Source organism: Malaclemys terrapin, chromosome 11, assembly GCF_027887155.1.
Source record: "Malaclemys terrapin pileata isolate rMalTer1 chromosome 11, rMalTer1.hap1, whole genome shotgun sequence".
In the NCBI taxonomy this organism is placed as follows: domain Eukaryota; kingdom Metazoa; phylum Chordata; order Testudines; family Emydidae; genus Malaclemys; species Malaclemys terrapin.
Genome location: NC_071515.1, coordinates 47,465,664 through 47,474,515, shown reverse-complemented (window position 1 = coordinate 47,474,515; position 8,852 = coordinate 47,465,664). Strand labels below are relative to the sequence as shown.

Here is an 8,852-nt window from a genome sequence, read left to right as displayed (position 1 = left end):
TTCTAGAGTTTGGCAAAAATCATTTTTTAAAGTATTTTTTTCATCTCTCTGTGCTTCCTGAATTTGGCTGGGTTTGGCAGTGGAAATACCAAGCAAATGTGAAAAACTAGTTTTGCAATATTTCTGACCCAAATGAAACCAGTCCAGTTTCTTAAAGAATCATCGGAGGTTTAGGATGTTTATTTGATGCTCCTTCTCCTGTTTGTCTGAAGATAAGGAACTGTGAGAGATAAAACTAAAAGCAACCTTGAAGTCTTAAGTGCAGTGAGACTTGAATAGCTCTAGTTTGAAGTTCAGTAGAATATTACAAGCACACTTCCTCCTTTTTGTTAAAATAGCTACTTCAGCTTTAAAACTGTCCCTCCCCCCAACTTCCTTGTGCTTGTTTACAGTGATAAATTAATAGAACTGGCCTTAGACCCAAGAAAAATAAGTGAAAATCACTCAGTCCCCGGAAAAATCATGGAACAGGTCCTCAAGGAATCCATTTTGAAGCAAGTGGAGGGGAGGAAGGTGATCAGGAACAGTCAACATGGATTCACCAAGGGCAAGTCATGCTTGACCAACCTGATTGCCTTCTATGATGAGATAACTGGCTCTGTGGATATGGGGAAAGCAGTGGACGTGATATACCTTGACTTTAGCAAAGCTTTTGATACGGTCTCCCACAGTATTCTTGCCAGCAAGTTAAAGAAGTATGGATTGGATGAATGGACTACAAGGTGGACAGACAGCAGGCTAGATCGTTGGGCTCAACGGGTAGTGATCAATGGCTCGATGTCTAGTTGGCAGCCAGTATCAAGTAGAGTGCCCCAGGGGTTGGTCCTGGGGCCGATCTTGTTCAACATCTTCATTAATGATCTGGATGATGGGATGGACTGCATCTTCAGCAAGTTCGCAGATGACACTAAACTGGGGGAGGGGAGAGAGGTAGATACGCTGGAGGATACACATAGGGTCTAGAGTGACCTAGACAAATTGGAGGATTGGGCCAAAAGAAATCTGATGAGGTTTGACAAGGACAAGTACAGAGTCATGCATTTGGGATGGAAGAATCCCATGCACTGCTACAGGCTGGGGACTGACTGGCTAAGCAACAGTTCTGCAGAAAAGGACCTGGGAATTACAGTGTATGAGAAGCTGGATATGAGTCAACCTTGTGCCCTTGTTGCCAAGAAGGCTAACGGCAAATTGGGCTGCATTAGTAGGAGCATTACCAGCTGATCGAGGGAAGTGATTATTCCCCTCTATTCAGCACACTGGTGAGGCCACATCTGGAGTATTGCATCCAGTTTCCCCCCCCCGCCTCCAACAGAAAAGATGTGGACAAATTGGAGAGAGTCCAGCAGAGGGCAACGAATATGATTAGGGGGCTGGGGTACATGACTTATGAGGAGAGGCTGAGGGAACTGGGCTTATTTAGTCTGGAGAAGAGTGAGAGGGGATTTGATAGCAGCCTTCAAGTACCTGAAGGGGAGTGTGGGAGAGGTTCCATAGAGGATGGAGCAAGGCTGTTCTCAGGGTACGTCTATACTTACTTCCTGGTCCGGATGTAAGCGATCGATCTTCTGGGATCGATCCCGGAAGTGCTTGCCGTCGACGCCGGTACTCCAGCTCAGCAAGAGGAGTACGCGGCATCGACGGGGGAGCCTGCCTGCTGCGTCTGGACCCGCGGTACGTTCGGACTAAGGTACTTCGAATTCAGCTACGTTATTAACGTAGCTGAATTTGCGTACCTTAGTCCGAAGTGGGGGGTTAGTGTGGACCAGGCCTCGGTGGTGGCAGATGACAGAACATGGAGTAATGGTCTCAAGTTGCAGTGGGGAAGGTCTATGTTGGATTTTAGGATAAACTATTTCACTAAGATGGCGGTGAAGCACTGGAATGGGTTACCTAGGGAGGTGGTGGAATCTCCATCCTTAGAGGTTTTAAAGGCCCAACTTGATAAAGCCCTGGATGGGATGATTTAGTTGGGGTTAGTCCTGCTTTGAGCAGGGGGTTGGACTAGATGACCTCCTGAGGTCTCTTCCAACCCTAATCTTCTATGATTCTATGATCACTTCAGGATGTGAACCAACATTTGAAATCTATATATGAGGACATTTGGAAGAAATAAGGACACATTTTAACTCACTGAAATCCTTTGGAGTGGGAAAGATCTGGACAAGCATAGAGTGGAAAACTATAAGATTGCTTTAAAATAATGATTATCTCACTAATTAGCATGTGTCTAGCTAATTCATGTCTCTGTTCATTTATACCATGCTCATCGCCATACTTTGAGCACTTAGTATCAGAGCTACTGTGTCCACATGGCAGTATAAGATTTCAGATAAGGTTGTTACAGGGCCTTAAAAGGAGAGAATCAGAATGTGTGTTGCTGAGGCTACTTAAGTACAGTTTATAGCATGACTCCTCTTCTCCTGCTTCCCTTTAATTTTCCATCTTGTGAGTTGCTGAGCATCCTCAACTACTTTTGCTTCAGGCTCTAAGATAGCCTGGGACTCCACAAATCATAATACTAGCCTTGTATGTAACCACTGCAGCGATCTCAGGGACAGCTGTAGGAAAATAGAAATTGCCATACTGGATCAGGCTCAAAATCTGTCTAGTCCCGTAACCAGTCTCTGTCACTGGCCAGTACCAGATGCTTCAGAGGAAGGTGTAAGGTTTAATATCTCTTTCAAAATTTGTTGTAATTAATTATAACTCCAGATATTCTTGATATCTGTGTAAATATCCAATGCCTTTTTGAATCTCGTTAAGTTCTTGGCCTCAACAGCTTCCTGTTGCAGCAAGTTCCAGGTTAATTAGATGTTGTGTGAAAAAAATCCTTTTATCAGTTCTGAATTTCCCACCTTTTAATATCAATGAATGTCCCCTTGTTCTTGTGTTATGAGATAAGGAGAACAGAAGTTGCCAATTTACCTTCTCTAGACTATTCATTATTTTATATAATTTATCATGTCCCCTCTTATTTGTCTCCTTTTAAAGGTAAACAATCTTCATCTCTTCATTATCTCTTCATATGAGAGTTTTCTCAAGCATTTTATCATTTCCATGCTCTTCTCTGAACCCTTGCCAGTTCTGCAATATTCTTTCTGAGATGAAATGACCAGTACTGTACACAGTATTTCAGATGAACCTGCACCATTGATTTATATAAAAGCATTAAAATATTCTTTGTATTATTTACCATCCCCTTATGCTTCCTAACATCTTGTTAGGTTTTTTTTACCTGCAGCTACATATTAAGCAACTGTTTTAATTGAATTGTATACAGTAATGCCCACACCCCTCTCTTGTGCTGATACAGTAAATTTATTTAGAACACCACAAAGTGTTTGAGTAGTTTAAATTTTTCCCTCCACTATGCATCACTTTTCATAGATTGAGATGGAATTTCACTTTTAATGTGGTGCCCATTCACCTAGCTTGTGAAGTTCCTCGTCGTGCTGATTAATCTGAATAACTTGGGGCCATCTACACATTTGTATCAGGTGGATTAAGTACTTGTGAAATGCGCCTCTCGCTGAGTTTTGGAACTGATTGCTTCCTTTCGCTGTCAGGCGTTTCTAGGTGCCCAACAGGACTATGGTTGGGCAGCACTTTTGCTGTGGAGGGCCAGCTGCACCCTTCTAACATCTGGGGGAAAGGCGCAAAGGGAACAATCAGTGGCTCCCACCCAGAGGTGAAAGTAAGCCGGTACAGCGAACCAGTAAGAAAGTGGCTGCCAGTACACAGCCACAGCAGGGCCTCGGGGAGGGGGAATGGACAAAAGCAGAAGCAGCCCTGGGGCTTGATCTAAAAGAGGTCAGAGCCCCAGGGCATCACTGAAGGGCTGCCTGGGTAAGTCTGGCCCCAGCCCCACCCCTTCTGCCTGAGGCCCCGCCCCTTCCAGGTGCCCAGAGGGCCCCCCCCCTTGCCCAAGACCCTGTCCCAGCCGCCTTGCATACGGGTAAGTCCTTTAAGTTACTTTCACCCCCGCCCCCAGAACAGAACAGCGGGGAGCCTGCAAAGCATCATTACATGGAGCCAGCCACGGCCTGCCCCCATCGAGCGGGAACCAGTGCTGCCTGGACGAACTTCCTCGCTCCAGCTTACGGCAGAGGCGGGAGAAGGCCCCTCCAGCGGCAGGGGCGCGAGCGGCTGCCTGCACTGCCAGCCGGCAGCCTAGCCCCGCCCCGCCCGCGCCTCGGCTTCTTCCAGGGGAGCTTGGGGGAGGGAAGCTCCGCGCGACTCGGAGGCATGGTGGGGGCGGGGCTACGTTGCCATGGGTCTGACCCCACCAAGCTATTGGGATGGGAACGGAAACCGGGAGGTGCCCTCTGAACCCGGAAGTGTTTTCGGGAGGCCTGGGCGGACTGGGTTTGAATGAAATCCGGCTGATTCATCGCGGCCCGCAGCGGACGTGGAGCGGCGGCGGAAGGGTCTCAGCCCCAGGTAAGGGTAGAGGCCACTCGGGGGCGTAGGCTGTAGGCCCTCCCGTGGCTTGGTCTGGCTCCTGGGCCTTTCCCCGGCCTCGGGCTGGGCCCGCGCGGCACTGGGCGAGGAGGCGATGAGCGGGGCCGGGTGCAGGGGTAGAACCGGGCTGCCGGGACGCTGGTGAGAGGCCCCAGGGAGCTGGGAGGGGGCTGCGGGATAAGTGTTAGGGATGCGGCCCGCTGGGGAAGTGTCGTGGCTTTTGGTGGCCTGCCCCTTTATGTAGAGAGCGGTAACCCCTTCCCTGCCCCTGGCCTGTTACCTTCGAGGTGCCTAAGCCTGTCCCAAGGGCCTAGGTGACAGCATGTTGTGCCGCCTCTTGGGAGTCGCTAATGGGCAATGTTCTGTGCTGATCTTTATTATTTATTTCTAACCCCCCCCCCCTCCCCCAAACGTGCCTTGGGTAGCTTGCAGAAACAAGTGAGTGCGTTGCTACCGCGTGAAAGAGCTTGCAATCTCCATTCAGCCGGACTTAATGACTTTGTTGTGAACAGGAGAGGAGGGGCAAGAGCTGCAGTAGTTCATGTGGTTAATCAGTAAAGCATCTACACAGATGGATGGTTATTGTAAATTTATTGTTTTTAATGCCGTGGTGCCTTATTAGACCTGGTGCAAGGAATGAGAACTGCTGCAAGAGGCTCAAATGCTCCTATAACACTATTGCTGTCATGTTCTGTTCTTGGAGTCCACAGACTGTATGGTTTTCAATGCTAATAGGGACACTGCTACCACAGTAAATAATCACAGGCAGCCCTGTTTGCAAGTTCATGTCAACTGGCAGCAGTGACCTTTTCTGGTTTTGTAGCAATGTTATCTATGTAACAGTCACTCTACTGACAGCTGAAATGCAGCTCTTCTGGGGTGAAGCATGCAGTTGCCCAATGATGCACAGCAGCACTTTTGTATTATATTTAACAAATATTCCTGGTGAGCATATCCCTATGGTTTCGTCTTTAAAGAAATAAACCTCTGAAAGTGCCCTTATCTTGATATTGAACCTTCCAAATACAAGTGGAGCATAAACTGGTCATGTGTTGTCTTTCAGAGTCTGGAGCTATCCCCAGTGACTTTACACTTACTCACTGCTTTGTCAAGCAGCAGCAGCAGTGAGTGAAAACTGACTTGTCTTGGCAGCTTTCAGTGCAGCTATTTATGTAATACTTGAGAAGCAAGACAGGGAAAGAAGCAGAACACAGTGTAGGGAATGGGCTAAGGAGGGGAAGGGAAAAACAGGAAAAAGACACTTCAGGTAACAGGCAGGTGGGGGATAGAGAGGAAGGAGGCCTATATAGGAAAGAAAGTGGAGTGAAGCTAGGAAAGGAGGTATAATGAGCAAAAATAATAGTATAGAATAGTAGTCAGCTAATTTTATTCAATAGATTTCACCAGCTTTTGTAGGTTAAATATTTTTAGTAGTATTTGGCTACTGGTAAAACGTCTAGTATATTTGACAAATATGTATCTTTGTTTTTTTGTTCAATCTGTTTATATCAAATATATTTATAGTAAATAGAAACATCAGTGGTGATGCATGCGTTTTCAGATTGTGATTTAAATTATTTCTGTTTGAAAAGCTATGTATTTATATTCGGTATGTTATTGGGAAGTCTGCCCCAGTTTTGTCAGCATTTTGAAAATGATCTCTTCCCTTTCTTGGGGTGTGAGGTGCTGCATGTCTGAGCTGTGAATCACATTTCTAGCTCTAAAGCTTTTGATTGGGCAGAAGAGTCTACTGATAACCGCATTCTTTGTAGTCCCTGTAATATGGGAGGATGGGAAGATAATCTCTTGATAGATTTCTAAAGCGGTCCAGAAATTGGTTTGCAAACATATTTAATGGCTAGAACTCTTCCTGAATGGTTTGGAATGGACGGGACCTCAAATGGGTTAATCTTTGCACATAAATAACTTTATTAGGTGTTCATGAAAAACTTGTGATCCTTTATCTACTGATGTGGTAGATCAGCGGTCGGCAACGTTCGGCACGCGGCTTGCCAGGGTAAACACCCTGGTGGGCTGGGCCAGTTTTATTTACCTGCTGACGCGGCAGGTTCGGCTGATCGCGGCCCCCACTGGTCGCGGTTCGCCGTCCTGGGCCAATGGGGGTGGTGAGAAGCCGCGGCCAGCACATCGCTCGCCCGCGCCGCTTCTCGCCGCCCCCATTGGCCCGGGACGGCGAACCGCGGCCAGTGGGGGCCATGGTTGGCTGAACCTGCCACGTCAGCAGGTAAATAAAACTGGCCCGGCCCGCCAGGGTGCTTACCCTGGCGAGCTGCATGCCAAACGTTGCCACCCCTGTGGTAGATCCTTGCCACTCTAACATGCTGACGCCTACTATGACTATGTTATCACTTTAAAAGAATCGCATGGAAATTAGACACAAATTTGTAAAAGTTTTGACATAATCAGTTAGGAGGCACTATTCAGTAGAATACCAAAACACTAACTATGTCTGATAACTCTAGATTTCAGAGTAGCAGCCGTGTTAGTCTGTATCCGCAAAAAGAACAGGAGTACTTGTGGCACCTTAGAGACTAACAAATTTATTTGAGCATAAGCTTTCGTGGGCTACAGCCCACTTCTTCAGATGCATAAAATGGAACATATAGTACGGAGATATGTGTGTGTGTATCTATATATATGTACACACACACAGAGAACATGAAAAGGTGGAAGTAGCCGTATCAACTCTAAAAGGCTAATTAACTAAGATGAGCAATTATCAGCAGGAGGAAAAAAAAAAACTTTTGTAGTGATAATCAAGATGGACCATTTCAGACAGTTGACAAGAGGCGTTAGGATACATAACATGAGGAAATAGATTCAATCTGTGTAATGACTCAGCCATTCCCAGTCTCTATTCAAGCCTAAGTTAATGGTATCTAGTTTGCATATTAATTCAAGTTCAGCAGTTTCTCACTGGAATCTGTTTTTGAAGCTTTTTCTGTTGCAAAATTGCCACCTTTAAGTCTGTTACTGAGTGACCAGAGAGGTTGAAGTGTTCTCTTACTGGTTTTTGAATGTTCTGATTCCTGATGTCAGATTTGTGTCCATTTATTCTTTTGTGTAGACTCTGTCTGGTTTGGCCAATATACATGGCAGAGGGGCATTGCTGGCACATGATTGCATATATCACATTGGTAGATGTGCAGGAGAAAGAGCCCCTGATGGCGTGGCTGATGTGAGTAGGTCCTATGATGGTGTCGCTTGAATAGGTATGTGGACAGAGTTGGCATCGGGCTTTGTTGCAAGGATAGATTCCTGGGTTAGTGTTTTTGGTGTGTGGTTGCTGGTGAGTATTTGCTTCGGGTTGCGGGGGCTGTCTGTAAGCGAGGCCTGGTCTGTCTCCCAAGATCTGTGAGAGTGAGGGATCATCTTTCAGGATAGGTTGTAGATCTTTGATGATGCGCTGGAGAGGTTTTAGTTGGGGGCTGAAGGTGATGGCGAGTGGCGATCTGTTATTTTCTTTGTTGGGCCTGTCCTGTAGTAGGTGACTTCTGGGTACTCTTCTGGCTCTGTCAATCTGTTTTTTCACTTCAGCAGGTGGGTATTGTAGTTTTAAGAATGCTTGATAGAGATCTTGTAGATGTTTGTCTCTGTGTGTGGGATTGGAGCAAATGCGGTTGTATCTTAGAGCTTGGCTGTAGACAATGGATCATGTGGTGTGTTCTGGATGGAAGCTGGAGACATGTAGGTAAGTATAGCGGTCAGTAGGTTTCTGGTATAAGCTGAGGTTGATGGTGGGATGGAAATTGTTGAAATCATGGTGGAATTCCTCAAGGGCTTCTTTTCCATGTGTCCAGATGATGAAGATATCATCAATGTAGCACAAGTAGAGTAGGGGCGTTAGGGGACAAGAGCTGAGGAAGCGTTGTTCTAATTCAGCCATAAAAATGTTGGCATACTGTGGGGCCATGTGGGTACCCATAGCAGTTCCGCTGACTTGAAGGTATATATTGTCCCCAAATGTGAAATAGTTGTGGGTAAGGACAAAGTCACAAAGGTTTGCCGTGACATTATCGAGGATACTGTTCCTGGATAGCTTGTAGTTCATCTTTGTGTGGAATGTTGGTGTAGAGGGCTTCTACATCCATAGTGGCCAGGATGGTGTTTTCTGGAAGATCACCAATGGATTGTAGTTTCCTTAGGAAGTCAGTGGTGTCTCGAAGATAGCTGCGAGTGCTGGTAGCGTAGGGCCTGAGGAGCGAGTTCACATAGCCAGACAATCCTGATGTTAGGGTGCCAATGCCTGAGATGATGGGATGTCCAGGATTTCCAGGTTTATGGATCTTAGGTAGCAAATAGAATATCCCTGGTCGGGGTTCTAGGCATGTGTCTGTACAGATCTATTCCTGTGCTTTTTCAGGGAG

General features: G+C 46.4%; 1 protein-coding gene across 2 annotated transcripts in view; it reads left to right on the top strand.

The window, feature by feature from the left end:
- The first annotated feature begins 3,925 nt into the window (after window positions 1-3,925).
- Window positions 3,926-8,852, top strand: part of PSMD14 (proteasome 26S subunit, non-ATPase 14) — a 61,181-nt gene continuing 56,254 nt past the window's right edge. The window contains exon 1 of one of the 2 annotated variants that reach the window (XM_054044374.1): window positions 3,926-3,958. The gene's annotated coding sequence lies outside the window, so the exon portion shown is untranslated. Of the gene's footprint in view, window positions 3,959-4,333; window positions 4,444-8,852 lie in introns of those variants that run through there. The other variant, XM_054044373.1, reaches the window with a different exon arrangement.